This window comes from Tyto alba, unplaced genomic scaffold (assembly GCF_018691265.1).
Source record: "Tyto alba isolate M040663 unplaced genomic scaffold, T.alba_DEE_v4.0 Super-Scaffold_16, whole genome shotgun sequence".
Lineage (NCBI taxonomy): Eukaryota > Metazoa > Chordata > Aves > Strigiformes > Tytonidae > Tyto > Tyto alba.
Genome location: NW_024881278.1, coordinates 20,334,736 through 20,353,922, shown reverse-complemented (window position 1 = coordinate 20,353,922; position 19,187 = coordinate 20,334,736). Strand labels below are relative to the sequence as shown.

The window sequence follows — 19,187 nt, the reverse complement described above, 5'->3', positions numbered from 1 at the left end:
TTTGGCCTAAAATGTATGACTAGGCTACCCAGTTAATATTTCTGCAGTGACTTGTGAAACTTAAGATACCAGATCAGTTGAACTTTGCTGAAACATTACAGCATTTGGAATCCACTGCTTCTTTAATATAAGGAACAGTATTACTAATGTATTTTCTAAATAAAAATGGGAGAAATAGATGGAAGTAGTCATTGTAACCACTATTTAACACTTTGCTTAAATCTATCTTGGTCTTAAAACCTTCATTTATAAGAAAACAGGGAATACTCTTACGTGGCACACCCCGGGCACACAGCCGGCTTGGAGGCACATGCTATCCCAAAGGCAGTGCCTGATCTGTTTTCTCCATTAAGACTAAAAGTGCAGTGCAGTTAAACCATATGTAAGCAACAAGTGCCTGATGATACACTTGCATTTACAGTTTCTATATTAAAGGAAATATTAAAGAAAAATAATCAGTCAGAAAGGGGCAGTTTTAGAGAAGAGCGAATGCAACTTTTTTTAATGTCCCCTTCCCCTCCCAAAAGCTACTTCTGGCTTTGCTTTAGAACTGGCTGAAAGATGTCAGACATGCAAATCCCTTCCCCTGGCACAAGGTCCAAGAGGAACAGAGCTGTAGCAAAAGGAAGAGCAGAGACCAAAGCTGAGCATCTGCTGCAGTAAGTGGGAGCTCTGCGGCCCCTGGACTCTGCTCCTTCCACCTCCATCTGCCCTATACCACCCACCTCTCCTGTGAGCCACTGCTGGAAGAGAGGGGTCCTTGTCCTTTATTTCTCTTTCCAGTCCAACAGCAGCCTTTTTGGAGCAGAGTCAACTCCTCTCCTGAAAGGTGTACTGCTCTCCTGAATTAGGGAACTCCCACCTCCCACACAGTTGTCAGACAAAGCCCTAAATAGCACAGGTACCCTTCTCAGTGAGAAACCACTGAGCAGCTGGCTACCACTGCTACAACAGAAATTGCTACTGGATTGGGGAACCGTTTAGGAAAATCTCAGAGGGACATCAGGAAAAGGGTAAGTAGAAAAGAGGAGCTCAGCTCAGTTGGATTTGTAAAGCCCTGCACTGAGTATTACTTATCTGCTGTGTCCTTTTGAGACCTGTATGTGTGCAAGGATAAGTCTATAATATACATGCACTTTTCTCCAGAAGGCAACTTTTCAGAGAAAAAGCTCAGTGAAATTCAAGTTAGGAAACTGTGGCTTCAGTTACCATCTTTGACCCGAGCAGCATTAAAATGTCTGTGCAGTTCATCACGTCAGCTACTGGCTGAACATCTCCTCCTACCTCTTCAGAAAGCAGGAAAGCCTCACTCCACTTCTGATGAATGCAATGAAAATGGTAAATACCACCCATGTCTGCAGAAGATCAGAGGTAAGTCTCACTCGCAAATGAGCAAGCCACCTGTGTAAGCATGCAGTGTCTAACCATTAGGCAAAACAATTCCTTCAGCGTGTCCCCTCAAAAAACCTGAAACATGTCCCTGCTTCCTAGCAAACCATTCTGCAGACACTGGTAAGAAGCTTTCCAGCCTTCCTATAGAACATGCAAGGGGCAGCAGCTGTTTTTCTCAGCTCAGTAGCAGGGTTTTAGAGTACAAAAAGGCTTTAGACACTGCTTTTGTGCCACAGAAAGGACATCAGTATCCTTCTCCATGTGTTGACTTCTCAAATATATGCTACAGAGATGGTCTTAACAACTGAGGATATGTTCATTTCCCTTCAAAAAATGAATGGAAAATTCTGATGAAAAACAGTTTCTGCTTCTCACAGGAGGTATTTTCAGAATCATTGCACTAGGATGGCAAAGCTGCACACAACAAGCTTGCATCAGAAAATCAAAACATCGGGAAAAAGGTTGCTAGAGGAAAAAAGCCCCAGTAGATAATCTTCCACAGTAGGCAAGATCCATTTGCATGAGAAACTGTGGCTATCCCTTTAACCACCTTTAGTGCAGACCTCAAGGAAGACAAGTAGCCTGGTTGGAGAAATTGGGGCACCTCTGTCTGAAAGGTCTAGAGGAACCACCCACTAACACATACCTCAGCAGAGGGTCATTACCTGCCACTGAGATTTCATTTAAATAATTTAATAAATAACTGTATATACATCATTTCTATTGCATTGGTCAAGCTGACAGCCCTTGCTTATAAAATATAAATAGAATAGATAACAACAAGATTAGTTCAGTTTCATCTAATTCAGCACTGTTAATATTTTCCCATAAAAATGCACTCAGGAGTCTGCATTGCAATCATCCAGGCATAACTCTGTTATCATGAACTAATTATTATAGACAGTTTGCAACGGCTACACATTTCTGTCTCTAGTAAGCAGATTAAATCACTGCAAGATGTCTACAGCAATAATCATACAAGACTGTTACGGTGAAAATTCCATTTGCTGGGTCTTTCTCCTTAATGCTCTGAACATCACAATCAACTGATTCAGTGGTGAGGCAAGTTAAAGAAAGTTCATCCTCTCCCCCTACACAGGTGGTCAGAAAGAACAAACATTAGCCGATGTACAGGGCAAGAGAGAGAGTGGACAGCCTACAGTAATGCAGGACACTGCGGATAAGCAACAGCATTGCCAATGATCTATCTACCAATTTGCAGTGATGTAAATGAACCTCCACCTCACTGATGGTTATTTTTCTACCTGGGCCTCATCACTCTCCTGTAAAATCTTTCCTGGAATTTACTGGCATTGACAACAGCCACAGACGCAAAAAAGCAGGCACACCACCCATAAAAACCTTTTCCAAAGCAATTCTTTGCTTCTGGTGCTTTGGCAGCTCCAACTGACTGACAATAAATCATAGCTGTTGGCTGAGTCAAGGATTGTTTTAAATGCCATTGTCTGTAAAAACTCATACCAATTTACTGGTGCTATGCTCTGATGAATGGAAGACAACAGTGTCAAAATCCATTTTAGCAACACCTTTACTGTCAGTATTTTGTAAACAATATTGAGGCTGATCTTGGTATCAAAAAGGAACATGTAAATATTTTGTTACAGCACTTATTGCAGGGATTTTATAAATAAATAAATAAATAAATGTATATAAATGCACATACACAGAAATTGCAATTAAAGATCTTGGTTGATTTTATTCAGTTCCTTTGTTCTTTGAAGTAAAATTCAGGCTTGTTGGAACATCACAGTACTGTCAGAGCATTTAATTGAAAACAGCTATTTCCACCATTTGCTTTGATGATTTCCTGCTGAAGTTTTGTTTTGCTCCTGGTGACAAACTAAACTTGGTGCAAAGTTCCAGAAATTAGTGATACACATCTGCAGAGCCTGAGTTATAGATGTTGCCGATATTTCAAAGGAAAAAGGCAGAAGCAGATTATATATACAATGGACTAGCAGCTTTCTACCTTGGTCTTAACCTGAGGGTTGAAATCAGACTGGCTGGCTAATCCAAGATACAGAAGACTTTCCTAGAGCCACTTTTATGAAGAGGACAAAAAATAAATGCAATCAAGTATAATGGAACTTGTTTTTATCACTCAATTGCCTACAAATTACCAGGTACATTCATACTACTGTTGAAAACCTATTATCATTAACAACCATATTGATTTCCATTTACAAAGATGTCTTTGAACGAGATAATTGCCCAGTTTGACTAGACAATTCCGTTTTAAGAACACATAGGAATCTGTGGCATTATGACCCTCTACTCAACAGCTTGTTCTCTACCTACACTCCTTTTGTGGTTTATGGTTTATGGTATAATTCATGTGATAGCAGTGTTTTTTCCTTTACTGCCCTCCCAGTGTGACTTAAAGCTGACTTGGAAGAATGGTATGAAATATTTCTGTCTGCTCAAACTGTGTGTAAACAAACTACATCCATTAAAACCATCGAGTGTCCCTATGTTTGTTAAGATGATGGTCCTGGTTTTGTGATGTACACTTCACTTGAAAAGGGGGCTGTTGATATTCTGCTAGTCCTTTAAAAGAGGTGTTTGTGATCTCTAAGGTGTGATGCTGAAGGGGAAATCTTTGCATAACCTACTAGTCCCATCCAGGTTTAATCAAAAGGTTGGAACAAATGGCGTCATTCTGCCATGAGGCCAGTTCCACGATGGAACAGACATCCAAAGAGGAGCAGGGCTAGTCAGGGATGCTGTTTGCGCACACAATAAAAGGCAAAAGCTGTTGCTGATCTTGTTGATCTTGCTGTTGATCTTATGCCTACTGCCTAGTCCCCAGACTAGTCTGTTCTGAACTACTTGAGGGTGGAAGGGCAGCTATCAGGAGAAGATTTGACCTCCCTATGCTAAGTCAGCAGACAGTATACTTCCTTCTAGAAGCAAGTTTTAAAGAAATTACAGATCACCCTGTGGCTACCTCTCTTCTGGAAATAAAATGTCTGATATATAAATGTGAAAGCACAGACCAGCAACACAATCTTCAACAAGGATAATTTGCCAGCAACTCCTAGACTCTAATTTGAGAACGAAATAATATATTTAAATTACATTGCAGATTCAACAGTTCATAACAGATTCCTCTCAATTACTATGAGAAAAAGCTTTTCTCTTAGTTCTTTTATAATGCTTATTTGCCTTTTAACTAGTTTTCCTGCAGGCATATACTATAAAGGCATAAAGGGGAACTTTTATACTGCAGCATCTTAAAAGCTGCATGCCTGCAGCTACCTTAATGTTATTCTTTATTGAAGTCAGCACCATCAAATTTATCCTTTTATCATTCATAATCTTCAAATAGCTGATATAACTGCACTAAGACGCAAACACATTTATTTCCAATGTATCCTGGATCGAGCTATTTATTTTGCTTGACTGCTGACAGTCCTACACAGTAATAAAAAACATTTTTGATTAGCTGAACTAAAGCACCCTTCTAGCAAATGAACTCTTGATGAGGGTGTCATTTTCTATCATTCACTGAGTTTGTTGTAGTTTTCAATATTTAAAGTTGCTTAGACTGATAGTTCATTTGGGCTGGAATTTTATTCTTTATACCTATTTGTACTACAATTTAAATTATTACTTTGATACTGAGTGGACCACCTCAAATAGGATAGTAGAAATATTTCCATTGTTGTAGATTTAAGGATTTATGTTATCTGCTTCTCTGTCCAATATGGAACCTGAGAGACCTTACTCTTTAGGGTTTCTGGGATTATATTTTTTACTGTTTTAAGCCAAGCTCTTGACTTCTGCTGTTCTTCCATGTAAAATTTCCTTCTCATCCTCCTATCCATTAGAGCCATTCAAAACTTATACTTACTGCCCACACCACCACCTTTGCTGATCCTCTCTGGTTTTGTGACACAAACAAAGCATTCTTCCCTGATTTTTTTTCTCCTACTGTAATTACACCAGACGTATGATGTTGTCAGAGGACAAAGTTGGACCTTTCCTAACAACTACACAGAGAATCAATAAAAACCTAAAAATAGATTTCCCAAATAATTCTGTAAAGGTACCTTTTCTGTTCTAAATGTCCATTTTGGCTAAACACACCCTACAGATACCAGGCCTTACCCTTTCATAACAGCTCAACACTGAGATCTGCATTATCATCAGCCTGTGTTGCAGCCTTTAGACTTATTCAGGATGGTCTGTACAGTATAACAAGGGTAGGCCAGTGGGTGTGGGGCAACAGAAGGCAAAAGTAACCCTATGTGATTTCAATGTAAAGGCAAACTCAGCCACAAGTGAAGAGTACCGTAGTGTCATTATCCTGTGCAAAATGTGCATGTGAATGTGGAGCAGACTTCCCCTATGATTAGCTAAGCACAGGTGCTGCCTCCACCTTTACACACTTTATGGAAAGTTCAGAAAGCTCCTCCTTCTTTCCCCCCTCGCTTCCTCTCATGTCAGCCATGCGCATTTCTGCACTAGCAATTCCCTGAAACCACCGCTCACTTCCCACGACCACTCTGAACAGGAACACACTTTTCTCCTTCCCTCAGAGGAAAACGAACATTTCAAACACAAAGCAGCACAGAGTTTCCAAAATCCCTCTGAGAATGTCATGGCCTGTCCCCAGTTCTGTTCATCTTTCATACTCCCCCAGGCAAACGCCATCAGTGAGCCCAAGGAGCAGGGTCTGCGTGCTTGGGGGCTGCTGGGGCATGGTCCTCAACTGAGGTTCCTCAACAGTGGCCTACCATAGGGAACAACGGAAGGAGAGATGACATTTGTGATTAAGGAATATTTCAGTTTCCCTCTCACATTTAATTGTCTACAGTTGCCTTTTGTTGGTTGTGAAAGCTATTGTAAACATCAGCTCTTTGTTGCATTAAATACCTGTCCATTCCCAGCACTAGCAAGCTCCTGCAATGTTTTGCTTCCAAGGCAGAGCACAGATTCTATCAAATAAATGGCAACAAAGAGCAGATTTGGGGAGCAGGGATGCAGGAGGGACTAGGAAGAGGTGTTCCCTATAGCGAACAGTTCATATAGATACATTCGTGTGCTTTTCTATGTACAACACGATAGCAATGCTTTGGGGAGCACTAACAAGATCAGTATTAAAAATGGATTAGGAGCAACATCACATTTCTTTTGCTGCATCATCCTTTAAATATGTTAAATAAAAATCAATTCATTTTGCAATCAATAGAGAGTTAAATCACAAAACATCTTTTTATCATCTCTTCGTCAGGAATACTTCAGCATCGCCAAAACATTACAGCATACATTCAAAGGTAGCAAACAAAACCTGCCATTTTTGATGAATGTTGTGCTAAGATTTCTTTTCAGCAGGGTAAAATCACCAAGATAAAGACACTGTTACTGTTGTGGCAGCCACTGTATAAATCAGATTCCTTTCGCATTGACTTTTCCAGACACAGGTAAGTGGCAAAGAATCATTTAGCATTTTAAATGCCAGCTTTTTTAAAATCTGAGCTGGAGTAGTTGTTTTCTCTGAGACATGTTTGAATCCAACTGCAATAAAGCCATGTTTAAAATTAGATATCAACACAAGTCTATCATGAGGCTAACTTTTCTCTCAAGAGGAGTTAGAAAAACTTCCCATAATGCAATACTGCAACCTTATCAACAAAGCTAATTCTTACTAAGCTGTTATTTTTACTGTTTGAAAACCATTAACACCACCATTTAAATACAACATATCTTATTTTTGCATTTTAAAATGCTGCTTTAGAGAATTTATTACGTTATAATGAAATGAGCATCTGGCCCAGGCTCTAGAATATACCATCTGACAGCAAAATGGAACAGACTAAAACCTTTCCACTGTGTAAGAGAAAGATTTTGCCTTTTCTAAGTGTCTTAAATGAAAACAAAACAAACAAACAAAAATCCCTTAGCTTAATCTTCTTGGGGTAAGGAATCACATTAGGGGTATATACAAATCAGTGTTACCTTCTCAATCTACTTTCATTGCCCAGGCCATACAGTCCATTGGCAAGAGGCAGATTTAACACAGGAGGCTGATTTCAGTGACGTGCCGGCACCCCACTATTGTATAATCATACAGAAGAAGGTGCAGTGGCTTCAGCCACTTCCATTTGTGGAAGCAATTACAACTAACAGCAGAATAAGGCAGTTGGTAGATGAATTTCTGTAATAATTCAGGGGTGATGGATGCAAAAACATAGGAAGGGCATTTGCTGCATAAGTTACTTGACTTGATGTCTCAAGACTGACAAAACCAAGTAATTAGATGTACACAGAAAGAAGCCATGCTGGAATAAATGCTGAAAGTGGAGGGCTTATAAGACGCCTCAAGCCAAACACTCTTCCACAAGTGTGTGTGAACATTTGTACACGCAGACTTGTCTGTGTAATAACAGCAAGATTTGAGAGGGCGAAGGAACGGGTTATGAAGAAGGGAAATGCCAGACATACTTTTTAGTCCCTTCTGGCTCTGCCAGCATCTCTGGCTCAGAAATACCATGAAACACAGACTCAGTAGATACTAGACTTTGCACCTCAAGCATAAACACCCTGACACAGGCACAGTCTTAAGGGCCCATGTGATTCCTCCAGCAACATGGAATAAACAAAGCTATAGAGCAATTCTTGACAGCAGGACAGGGGAACATAGGCTTGTAGGGCAATGACACCCTCTCCAAGTCCGATCCTATGTTGTCACAGACAACTGTATCCTCTCCATCAGCTTAATAAGTTCTGTCTTGGACCTAATTTGACTTTTTTTCCTCTTTAAAAGACAGTTTCACCATGTCATCCTTTCAATAATTAGAAACCTTATTTTGAAATCCATCTAAATTTATCCATGATCAATGTAGATCTATTTGACATAAGCCTTACTCTTTAGTAAGTAACGGTCCTGAAGTCCCTTTTATTTACTCTTTGAGTTCACCACTATAATATTTTATATCAAAAGCAATGCTATACCATTCTCTGCTTTCAAATTAAAGAAAACATATTGGCAGAAAACCATCTGACCACCAACTCTAAAAGGGCTGGAAGAACAGCATGTCTTAAAAGACCAGTACATGAAAAACAAAGATTACTGATGGATGCCATGTTGACCTTGAATCAGCCTGTGAAACATTCACTGTGGCCACGAAAATGTTTTCAAAAAGCCAATTTTGGCAGCAAGGGCAGGTTCCCAGCTGGCAGTGAGGTTGCTCCATATCTGTTAAGAAGCGGTACCCTGTTTCCTATTACTTGGAAATTCTCCATGATTTCTTCAGGTATCTTTTTTTTTTTTTTTAATTAGTATTATTCATACTTACTAGTTATAAAAGAAGGACAATATTCCTAAAAAACATCTTGTCACAATATGCTTGTTTGTTATTCAAGTAAATGTAGCAGGTGAAATTAAAAAAAAAAAAGTTTAGGCCATTTTATTGAATATTAATAAATCAGTAAGTCTAGTAGAATTTCTATTTACTGCTTTATTCAGATGCCTACAAAAGTTAACTGCACATGCATAAATATATATATATGTTATACTTCTGTGTGAATTAAAAGGTAGTTTTGTTATACAAGTGTATGATGCCTCTGTCTTTACAACAGAATAACAAAATACATTTCTGTGAAAATCTTCTCATATCCAAAATCTTTAATGACAGTCCTATGGCTTGTGACCAGGTTCTTTTTCCTTTCCCTTATTTCATATTGAAGCAGCTACTTTATAAATAAATGTTACAGCAAACAAACACAAAAATTTTTAGTATTATTTTAGTGCCTTTAAAATTACAGCCTGATTTAAATAAAAATAAAATTGTTGATATAAAAGATGTTGGTTATATATAAAACACAGGATCAATTAAAGACATTGAAAAGTAATGCTAAGAAGGGTATAAAATAACCTCACTGCTTTTTTCGTCTTTTCTGCATAACAGGGAAAAGACCATGTTAGCAACAGTATTATTGCTCATCATCATTAAAAGGCCATGAGAATAGCTTTGGAATTCACAGGATTATAAACCAAAAATACCTTGCTTTTTAGGTTTTGTATCATACACATTTCCAAAGATTTATAATTGTGGGATTCCTAAAGGTATGAGTTGGGTTTCTTGCATATATGCTTGTCTCCAGGAATTGTGCCATCAGGGGAAAAAGCACCAAATGGAGTCTTTTCATGAAATTACAGGAGCTGGCAAGCGCTGTGACTCTTGCTATTTTATTGTGAATCTTAAACTATAAAGTGGTTTTGTTTTTTTTCTTTAATGGTCTAGATCTCAGAACCAAATGGTGCCTGCAAATGAAAATACTTTCAATATGCAAAAAGAACTAGATGCTGGTCTACAACGGTAGCTTGGCTAGCACTCAGAACTGTTAGGTTAAATGTGCAGTTAAAAAATTCTTCACCATCATGTGAAATGAGATTTCTGGCCCATCCTGAACCCTTCATCTTATACCATCTGCTCTACCTCTCCTCTCGTGAGGGCAGCTCTGCCCCCACCTTCGACCTCTAGTGAGGCAGAAGAGATGCATGCTGCTCAACATGGGACAAGTGCACTTTTTTCTTCTGTCTTTCATTATTATCTCTCATTTTCCTAACACTGACTGGCTTTCTACCTTTACTACAAATATAAGCCATTCAGATCTGGAGTCTATGCACAAAAACAGTGCTGGAAACTAAGTAATAAAAATGAATACCTTTTTTTTTTTTTTTTAACAGAAGCAAACAGTAAAAATCCATCAGAAAATGGAAAAACCTTTGAGAATTATCACAGCTGCAAAATCTGAAAAATTCAAAGCAACCAAAGGGAAAAAAGGAAATAGTTTGGGGAGTAGGTCTGCAGATTCGTTACACCTCATTCAAGCAACTAAGCCAGCCTCAAGTACGTTTAGAAAAGGAAATACACCTTGGATGTAAAGACCATTCAGAGCAAAATACAATTCTGCATTAGGATGAGATTTCACGCAGCATTCACATCTCAGTGTAACCTGGAGGCTAAACAGCGGCGGAGGAGAGAGGCAGATGGGGGAAGGAGGAGCAGTAAAAGAGCAAGAGCTTTATCCCATGTCGCTGGTGTGCTGCTGTGAGTCTCTGGACACCTCGCCGTTTATTTGGCAGATCTCAGCTAGGATCAGACTTATCTAAGATTCCATGCATGTTTTACCTTTTCTACAAATTAAACTGTTAAAGCTTTTATATGGCAATATTTTATTTTACTTTTCTCTACTTTGGGAGATTCTCAGCACGGAGACTTTTAAAGTAACATCAGAGAGAATTACAATGATATAAGCAAAATCATGGGCTTCACTGTAGAAAAATGAAGTCAGTTAAACAACTGCAAACTGAAATGAATGCTGAGATACTGAACTGTACAATGAATGGAACAGAGTAAAAGCAGGTTGCTACAGAATTTTAAAGACTGTGATGAGGTGCATTCGGAAAAAAAACAAATTAAAGCCATTTCTACTAACATCAATGACTTCACTTCCGCAGGAATGACTCAGACAAGTTGCGCATCCCCAAGACTAATCAGTGTATCTCTAACATATCTAGAGGACACCATGGACAATGTCATTCAGAAGACAGACGTGCAAGAAGGGAAAAGGGGCTAGGAATGAAGGAGGGGGGAGCTGGTGCTGGAGTCGCTGCCATTGTGAGAGGAAGGGGAACCCGGTCAAGCCACAACAAGTGATGCAGGGCGGTCACCACCCCCAGCATCTGAATAAAGAATGTATCCTGATGATACTGTGGGGGAAATACCACAGCACTTAGCAGCCAAAGTCTTACAGCCAGCTTCCTTATCAGTTCTGCATGTACAGCAAGGTGTTAACAAGCCTGTATTCCTGCATGGCCTGGGACCTGACCATTTTCCACCACAAAAACTATTTGACTCAGAATATTCTCCAAAAATCCTTGAAGCAGCTCATTCACTTCAGCTCACTTCCTTCCCTGTGTTCAGCAGCTCATCAAAGCTCTAGTTTAGAAACAGTAAAAAATGGTCCAGGTTACCATTAATTTTCTACAATTTTTTTCAGTATTGACAAAATAACTCTGATTCTAATACTACTGATTACAACCAAATGTAATGAATTCATTATAGATTTCATTTCATAAATAACCATTTTGCTCTTGCATTAATAGATGCTTTTAGAAGTAATAAATCAATTAAGAAACCCAGAAAGTGGCTTTTCTTTTCCAGTGCTGACAAGGGACAAATTTTGTTAATTTTAGATGTCAAAGTCTATCATTAAACTAGTGGGCATACTCTGCATAATAAATATGCAACCATCACCCTTAATTCCAGTTTAATGCTTGCATTATGACACTGTGTTTACACTTGAAAAAAAAAAAAAATTGAAAATTATCCCTGCTCTGACCAGTTATCCTGAAAGAAATGAGAAAAAAAATGTTATCAGATTGTTTTTATTTAATTATTTATGTTTTAATGATTCTACTTCCTTTTTCTGAATGAATCTCTTTGTTCTTCACTGGAATGTTCTGATGGGAAATCACAGAACATATAAATTGGCCCAAAAATTCTAAGCAAGTTGTTAGAAAAATTGGTAACAACAGCAATAAATAGGCAATTTAATTCCATGTATGCATAACTGTGAAACAACTGTGTGCTTTATTCTGTCTGAAAATGTTGATTTGCAAGCACTGGGGTAACATGGTTCTAGAAGAACATTTGTATCTCATAGCAAAATGGATATCCACATAAAATATTTTTTCTTGGGATGAGAGGTAGCAAAACTGTAATCCAAATATTCAAAACTGGAAGGAAAACAAGCAGACTTTGCCTTTTTATAAGTAAACCCAGAAGAACTAAAACAGCCCATGCTGGGAGGAAAGTGCTCCAAACGGCATCATCAGGCTATTGAGCTCCTTGTTCTCTGCATCAGTTTTCAGATTTATTTCAAAGAAGTATTTTCATATTATAGAAGACCTGAGGTTGAACTTGGCTGTTATACTTATTCCTCTATACCAAAGAATATGTTTCTCTATCAACGACTTCTAAAAATCACCTCAAAGAAGTTGACACCGATCTGCAGCATGCTTATCTCCCCAGCACAAAGTAAAACAAGCAGAAATCTAATCTGATGCTTTTGTTTCTGAAACTCTCAATGGCAGAACCCAGACACAACCAAGAGAAACATGGGAAACAGATTTGTTCATCATGAACATTTTACGATGACTTGAATTTTGTGTCATGTTACAGTCCATGTACTTTTCAGAATTGGACAAATTAAGTATGTCAGATAAGTTCAAAAATATTGTTAAAAAATTAATTAGCCCTGAATTAATTTGGGGAAGTAGGAATTTTTTTTTTTTTTCATTTAGAAGACATAATAGTAAGTATGTTTGGAAAAAAAAAAAAAAAAAACAAACCTATAACTTCACATAATAATTTTTTGCCGTTTCAGAATATGTTCCCCATTAGTAATCTCCTTCAAAATTTCTGCCCTGCTCCTCATAACATTTATGGAAGGAGTTTGGGTTGATGAGATTTTAGTACAAAAGCAAAAATAACTAATATACATAACACTGTCTTGCACTTCTAGGTGCTAACTTTAGTATTAAGATTTATTTTTAAGAATTACTTTTCCAAATTGGCTAGCTCCCTAATTTTGCTGACTGAAAAATTATTGAAACTGAGGGAAGGACACTTTTCTTTCCTCCTTCCAAATCCTTTATTTTTTCAGCATTTCTATTTGCTTGTTTTCTATTACAAGATAATTCTCAAAATGATGTTTTCAGCTAGAAATATTTTTTTTCCCTTGAAAAATTCTAAGGAGATAAGTAACATGTTTGATCACTTGCAATATTGAATCTATTAAGAAAATGCTAGGTTATAGTTGCAACTACTCTTACAGCTCAGACCGAGTTTGATTTCTGATATCTGCTGATAAAGCACTAACTTCTCAGAAGAGACCACTGCTTAACATTACACTGTTCATCAACTCAGATTCTCAAAGTGCTGATTAAGCTTCCAGCGTAATCAATGGTTACCTTAAAGTAAAATATGTTTCCAATTTTAAAAAGTAAGTAATAAAGAAAAGGTTTGCATTGAAAGAGGTAGAACATCTGTACACTTAAGTTTCTCAATATATGCTCTTCACTATACATTGTTCAAAAAAGTGTAATGTTGACCTAAGCAAAATGATGTGGAATCATAAATAAAAGTGACTGCAATGGTGGCAGAGCCACCTTGTCTCTCCAGCAAGAGTGCAGACGCACTGCAAGGAGAGGTGGCCTGCTCGCGTCCTGCCAGTGAGTAGCAGCACATGGGTAGCGTGATCCACGGGACGCTTACGGCTTTCCCTTGCTACCACCGTGGATGAACCGCCAAAAGCACACGTAGCTCCTGTACATGCAGAATGGTGGCTAAGTGTGATCACTGTTGACCATACTTCTGTGTCAAAAGCAAACGAGAGCGCTAAACTTTAACCACAGGTAAATGTATTCACCATGGATAAAAAAAATGCTTAACAGAAGCAAGGAAACAAGTATTTTATCTACATTGACCATCTCATATATTTCATCACCATGCCGTGGTAACTAAAGTACACATCTTCAACATAATTTTAATCTGAATGATATAAAGATGTGATATTCCCACTTCATTCTTCATATAGACATAATGAGTTACACTGACCACCATCATGTTGTTAAAAATAGAAAAGGGAAAGAACTGCCCAACCATGTATTTAATTTCTAAGCCAGGATTCTTGTTTGTTTGGTCTGCTTTGGGTTTTTTTTACAGTACATACTTCAATGATCTGCCCAGAATAGATGGGCACTGTGATTTACATTTTTTACATGGTCCTTTTTAATGAACTAATTAATTCTACCAGTAATGACCTAGATAGTGCTTGAAATTCTTCTTGATACGGGAAATAATTTGCATAAGGTAATAAAACAAGAGAATTTTTTTTGTTGTTGAACCTGTGCTGAAATATGGCACACACAAAATCTTATCATCTAGCATGTTGCAGAGGAACATCTATCCATCTAGGAAATAATTCAGATCCCACAAAGTAACAAGCAAAAGTTCTTGTCCCTTGCCACTATTGCTATTTGTGAAAGAACAAACTGGAAGAAACCCAATAGTTGAAATTTGCTGGCTTGCAACTACCCACTCATTGCTATTCACACAATTACCAGTCAATATGTGCATTTCTATTTCTCATTTCTCCCTGGAACTCATCTCTGGGCTGAATCACAACCACATGAAAGATGACTTTTCTAAGGCAGCAGCATTTCAAAATTTAGTGTGTGCATCAAACGTTGCTTGCTTAGCTTGATGACATTGCTTTTACTGAACACTCTGAATTATGGCAAGCAACACCCCTCCCTCTCTGCTGTTCCTACAGCCAGTGGATTCTCTGCAAACCACCTCACAATGAAAACAATAGAAAGGGTTTGGTTAAAGGGTACTTTTCAAGAAGCTTGGCAGCCTTCCTCAGAGACAGCAAACAGATCTGATTTCATACATTTGCTTTGTGGGCAAAATCAGCCTCAGAGTCTCAACCGCGTCACGAAAAAGATATTGGTTATGAAGGTTTCAAGGCAATAGTGAAAATGCTTTTTAACTGGAAAAACAATTCTAGTATTTTAGAAGAAAATAAAAGAAGGGAAGAACTACAAGAAAATCTTCTTAAATATAAACCAAGGTCTCTGCTTTGACATACCTAGTCACACATCCCACCCAGATATTTCATCCTTCAATTGAGAGTTAGGAAAACAATGACTGAAGGTCAATCAGGCAGCATAATCCAAAACCAGATTACGATATACCTCTGTCTTTTCACCCTTTTAAAGATCCAAGGCACCAACTGTAAAATATTATTAGGCCTACAGCTGTACTAGATATGTTTTGGGTTTAAAATCAAGAAGTAAATTAATAAAAACATAAATCTGAAAAGAACAGCAGGATCCAAAATTATTCTCTGCTATCCCGCTGACACACAGATTATTTGGTTTTGATTTCCACCCAGTGAGCTGAAAGCAGTACACTCTTCCAGAGTTTCTTACGTGCACGTCCGGCATTCGTGTTGCTCGCTTCTCTGAGCAACTTTGCATTACCGTCTCTTGCTTTTCAAAATGCCTCTGCTGTGTGAAAAATAAATAGCTTCCCTCCTCTGCAGCACTATTCACTTAACACTGTGGTGTTAAATAAATATTAACATAAGACTAGACTCAGGCTCTTTTATTAATAGTAAGTGGTACCCTACTCTGCAAATATTTCCATTCTCTTTAGCCGAGCAAGGTGTTACACTGCAGAAGTAAAGGAGGCAGAGCCTGGCTCAGCCCAGCAGCACCATTTACTCCTCTTCCCCCCCCCATCCCTCTCCCCCACCCTGCCTCAACTCGGTCCACTCGGGTTCAAACACAGAAACCTGGTGCCTCTGGGGAGACAGCCCGGCAAGACACCGTGCTCAGCTCCAGAGCACACTGACATCCAAAACACATCAACCCCTTCTATTACATCGCAACACCACGCAGCTCCCTTCCACCTCTTTTCCTCTAAGAAGTGCACATGAGCAAGGCCAGGGGACAGCAGGCTGGGCCAGAGCCTCCAAAATACAGCCAGCATCCCAGCTGAACGTGCTGAGCACTCAGGCACAGGAACAGTGTGTCATGAACAGGCACATTTACGTACTTATAACCCAAGGCAGGGAAAAGAGGGTGCAAGAACAGAAATCTAACTCCCTTGCTTTTTGAAAAGGGGACAAAATATAACATGGAGTTATCCAGGCTTGTAGTCACTTACCCATCCAACCAATTTACCTTGCTGCATAATGTCAGTTTGTAAAATATTCCCCTTGTTTCAAAGACTCATCTAATCTCTCCAGGTTTACTTTGTGGTACTTAGAATAAAACATCGAATGTTATACACTGCTCTGTGTCTTTCCTCTACAGCAAAAACTGAAAAGCTGCAGTTTCTTTTGCTCTTGTTTTCCACTGATTTTTTTTTCTCTCGACTCCGATTTATTATTTGTGTTTTAATGTACACTGGATTGAAAGACCGTATTTTTTAAAAGAAAATGTTTAAAGGTATTTAATCATATGCCATATTCCATCCAATTCATATACTGAATTTCTATTTAGCTTTCTCCAGTTTGTCTTTCTACATCTTTCTAATAACAAGATGCCAGCAACTAAAAGCAATACTTAAGTTCGGCCTGTGCACAAGTTACATATAAAAAAGCATATAATTTTCATCTCTGTATCTCCCATCTAGCACTACTTCCAGATTTTCCTCACCATTTTTATTACACTAACTGCTCTAGAGTTCACTGAGCACATTTTTTTTTTTTAAATAGGGGAGCTCTGGCTTGCCACTTAAACATTCTTGATATGCCACATCACTGAAGAAACTATAAAAGGATTAAATGTGACTTGTCTTCATTCAACTTCTTCCAGAGTTTGTGCTAACCATCTAGATGCCAGTTGGCTTGAGATGTGCACTGATGTACCTATAGAGCACAACCATTTCTCTACACTTATCTATTTTTCCTCTTGATCGGGTTTGTCACATTTTTCTCCATTGCAAAGAGAATTGAGCAGTAACAGCTTAGCAAACCACTCATTATCAATCCCTGTATCATTTTATCAAATGTTCAGCCTCCATGTACCTCCATGTTTTAAATGGACAAAGTCTGTTGAGAGTCACCAACTAAATAATTCTTACTACCTTCATTATGTTCGTTATTGCTATCTAAAATGTAATTAAGCATCAGAACAGTTACTTTGCTGTGGAACAGATGGCAACATTTTCCTATTTCACCTGTTTGTAAACTGAATCTGAGAAAGGTCAGTCAACATTTCCAAAGTGATTTCTGTTTTGACTAAGCCCATTTTAGATTTAAGACTGGAGACTGGCATGGCAGGACTTGCAGAAATGTCCCAGTTTCTCTGATAACCAGGTCTAAAATATCTCCAACCAGACAATCAAAGGTTTGGTCACCTCAAAATCAGAAGTATCTGCCTGTAAGTATTCAGCTAATCTCTGTGGACACCACTGCCACAGTAGGTAGGAGCCAAACAAGGTATTCAACAGCACAGAATTTCAGATTTATCAATAAAACTCATCTACCAGAGTTAATTAATAACACAGAGAAGTTTTGATGATTCTGCAGGTTAGCTATAAAAGGAGATTAAAGCTAAGTGAAGGGCCTGATGACATACTTGTGGTTTGTGAAGTTGACAGTTTGTACCTAAGACAACTAAAATTGCCTTTTAGTCTGTAGTTTTGGGTAGTAGTGTAGTGTTAAAAACAAAAACCAAAAAAGAACATTTTTAAGCTGGGGGCTCTTTGTGCTTTATTTTTAACTTGCTAATAAGCAGTCAGATGGAAACGTTAAGAGTTAAACTGATGATTAGCTTAAGCCCTTAACTGTTAAATCAATCAGAAAAGGTATGAATCCAAACCAGAAGCAGCAAACCCAGAAACCCTTGTATCAAGACCTGCATAAAGGCTGCAGGAAGATCAACTTCTTCATAGTGAAACCTGTTTTCATATAGACCCCATGCATCCTGGATTTTGGCTGGAAGATGATGTCCCGCAGCTAGGGTGGAGCCAGCCGGTGCTGCCAGCCTGACCTGGCTCCCACTGTGGAACAGGAGCAGGTCCCATGGCTGGGAGTGCTGCTAGGCAGAGCCAGGGCTGTGAGAGACAATTTAATTCTCCAAAAGAGGAAAAAAACCTTGTGATCTGCCTTGCACACTGCAAACTCAAAAAAGTACAGTTTTATCACGGAACTAAGCTCCTGAAAACATCCTCAAAAGATGTAGTCTGAGTCAAGCAAAATGTTTCACTTTCTTCTCAAGGGTTTGGTTTTTTTTTTTTTTTTTGACTTGTTTTGTGTTTTAATGTGTTTTGTGGTTTAATTTAACCATTATGAAATGAAACACCTGACTTTGAAAATGTGAAAACAATTTTACATCATAATTTTTTCTCATCACGCTTTATTAGTCAAATTCAGCATGAAGCTGTGAATGACAAGTAGTCTCACATCTACCTTGGGGGTGGGGGAGAAGAAGAGAAGAGAAGGAAGGAGCAGAATAAGGAAAGCATGAAGGAGTCTACAGAGAGCTATAAAATCATTAGTGTCATGGTAGAGGACAAGGAACAGTTGATCACACTCTATTCTGATAAAAGAATTAAGGGGTATCAAATGATATTAGCTGGATCAAAACAAGCAAGGCAGCTCTTCTCATGCAGTTGGCTACTAACCTTCAGATCTCCTTGTCATGGTCCTTAGGATTTTTTTTAATTTTAGCTTTAAGGAGATTCAAAAGGTACTAGGACAAAGTCATAGAAGGAAAATACACAGAAGTTTATTAAATACCAACAAACTGCTCCTGATCCTTTCCCCTAATTGGTTGGGTGCCAGATTATAAGTGCTGGGACATTTTCACCCTGCACTCGTGCTGTCCCCCAGGCAGTACCACTGGACACTGTCCAACACCAGACACCCAGTGAGATGGACCTCTGAGAGGAGCAATCTCTTTAGGCTTGCTCCTGTGCTCTTAAGGAGGAGTAAATATTTGTTGTAAAATACTAACTCAGCTAGAGCCACATAACTGTGTATTCCACAGTTACTATCCCAGTCCATGCTCTTTTTTTTTTTCTCTTGTTTTACATAACTGATAGAAAAGCAGAGATCTTCACCAAATAATTTCACTGGCTTTGCGAAACCGCATTCCTCGCCGATGAAGGTGGTTTAGAAGCCACAGCATTCAAACACATTCTCAAAAGATGTGCTGGTAAAAATGCAAGCACAAGCACTCT

At 38.5% G+C, this 19,187-nt stretch overlaps 1 protein-coding gene across 3 annotated transcripts in view; it reads right to left on the bottom strand.

Annotated features, from left to right (window-relative positions):
- The window catches only part of KCNH1 (potassium voltage-gated channel subfamily H member 1), a 185,562-nt gene that overhangs the window by 36,634 nt on the left and 129,741 nt on the right, over positions 1-19,187 (bottom strand). The gene's annotated exons all lie outside the window — the stretch shown is intronic.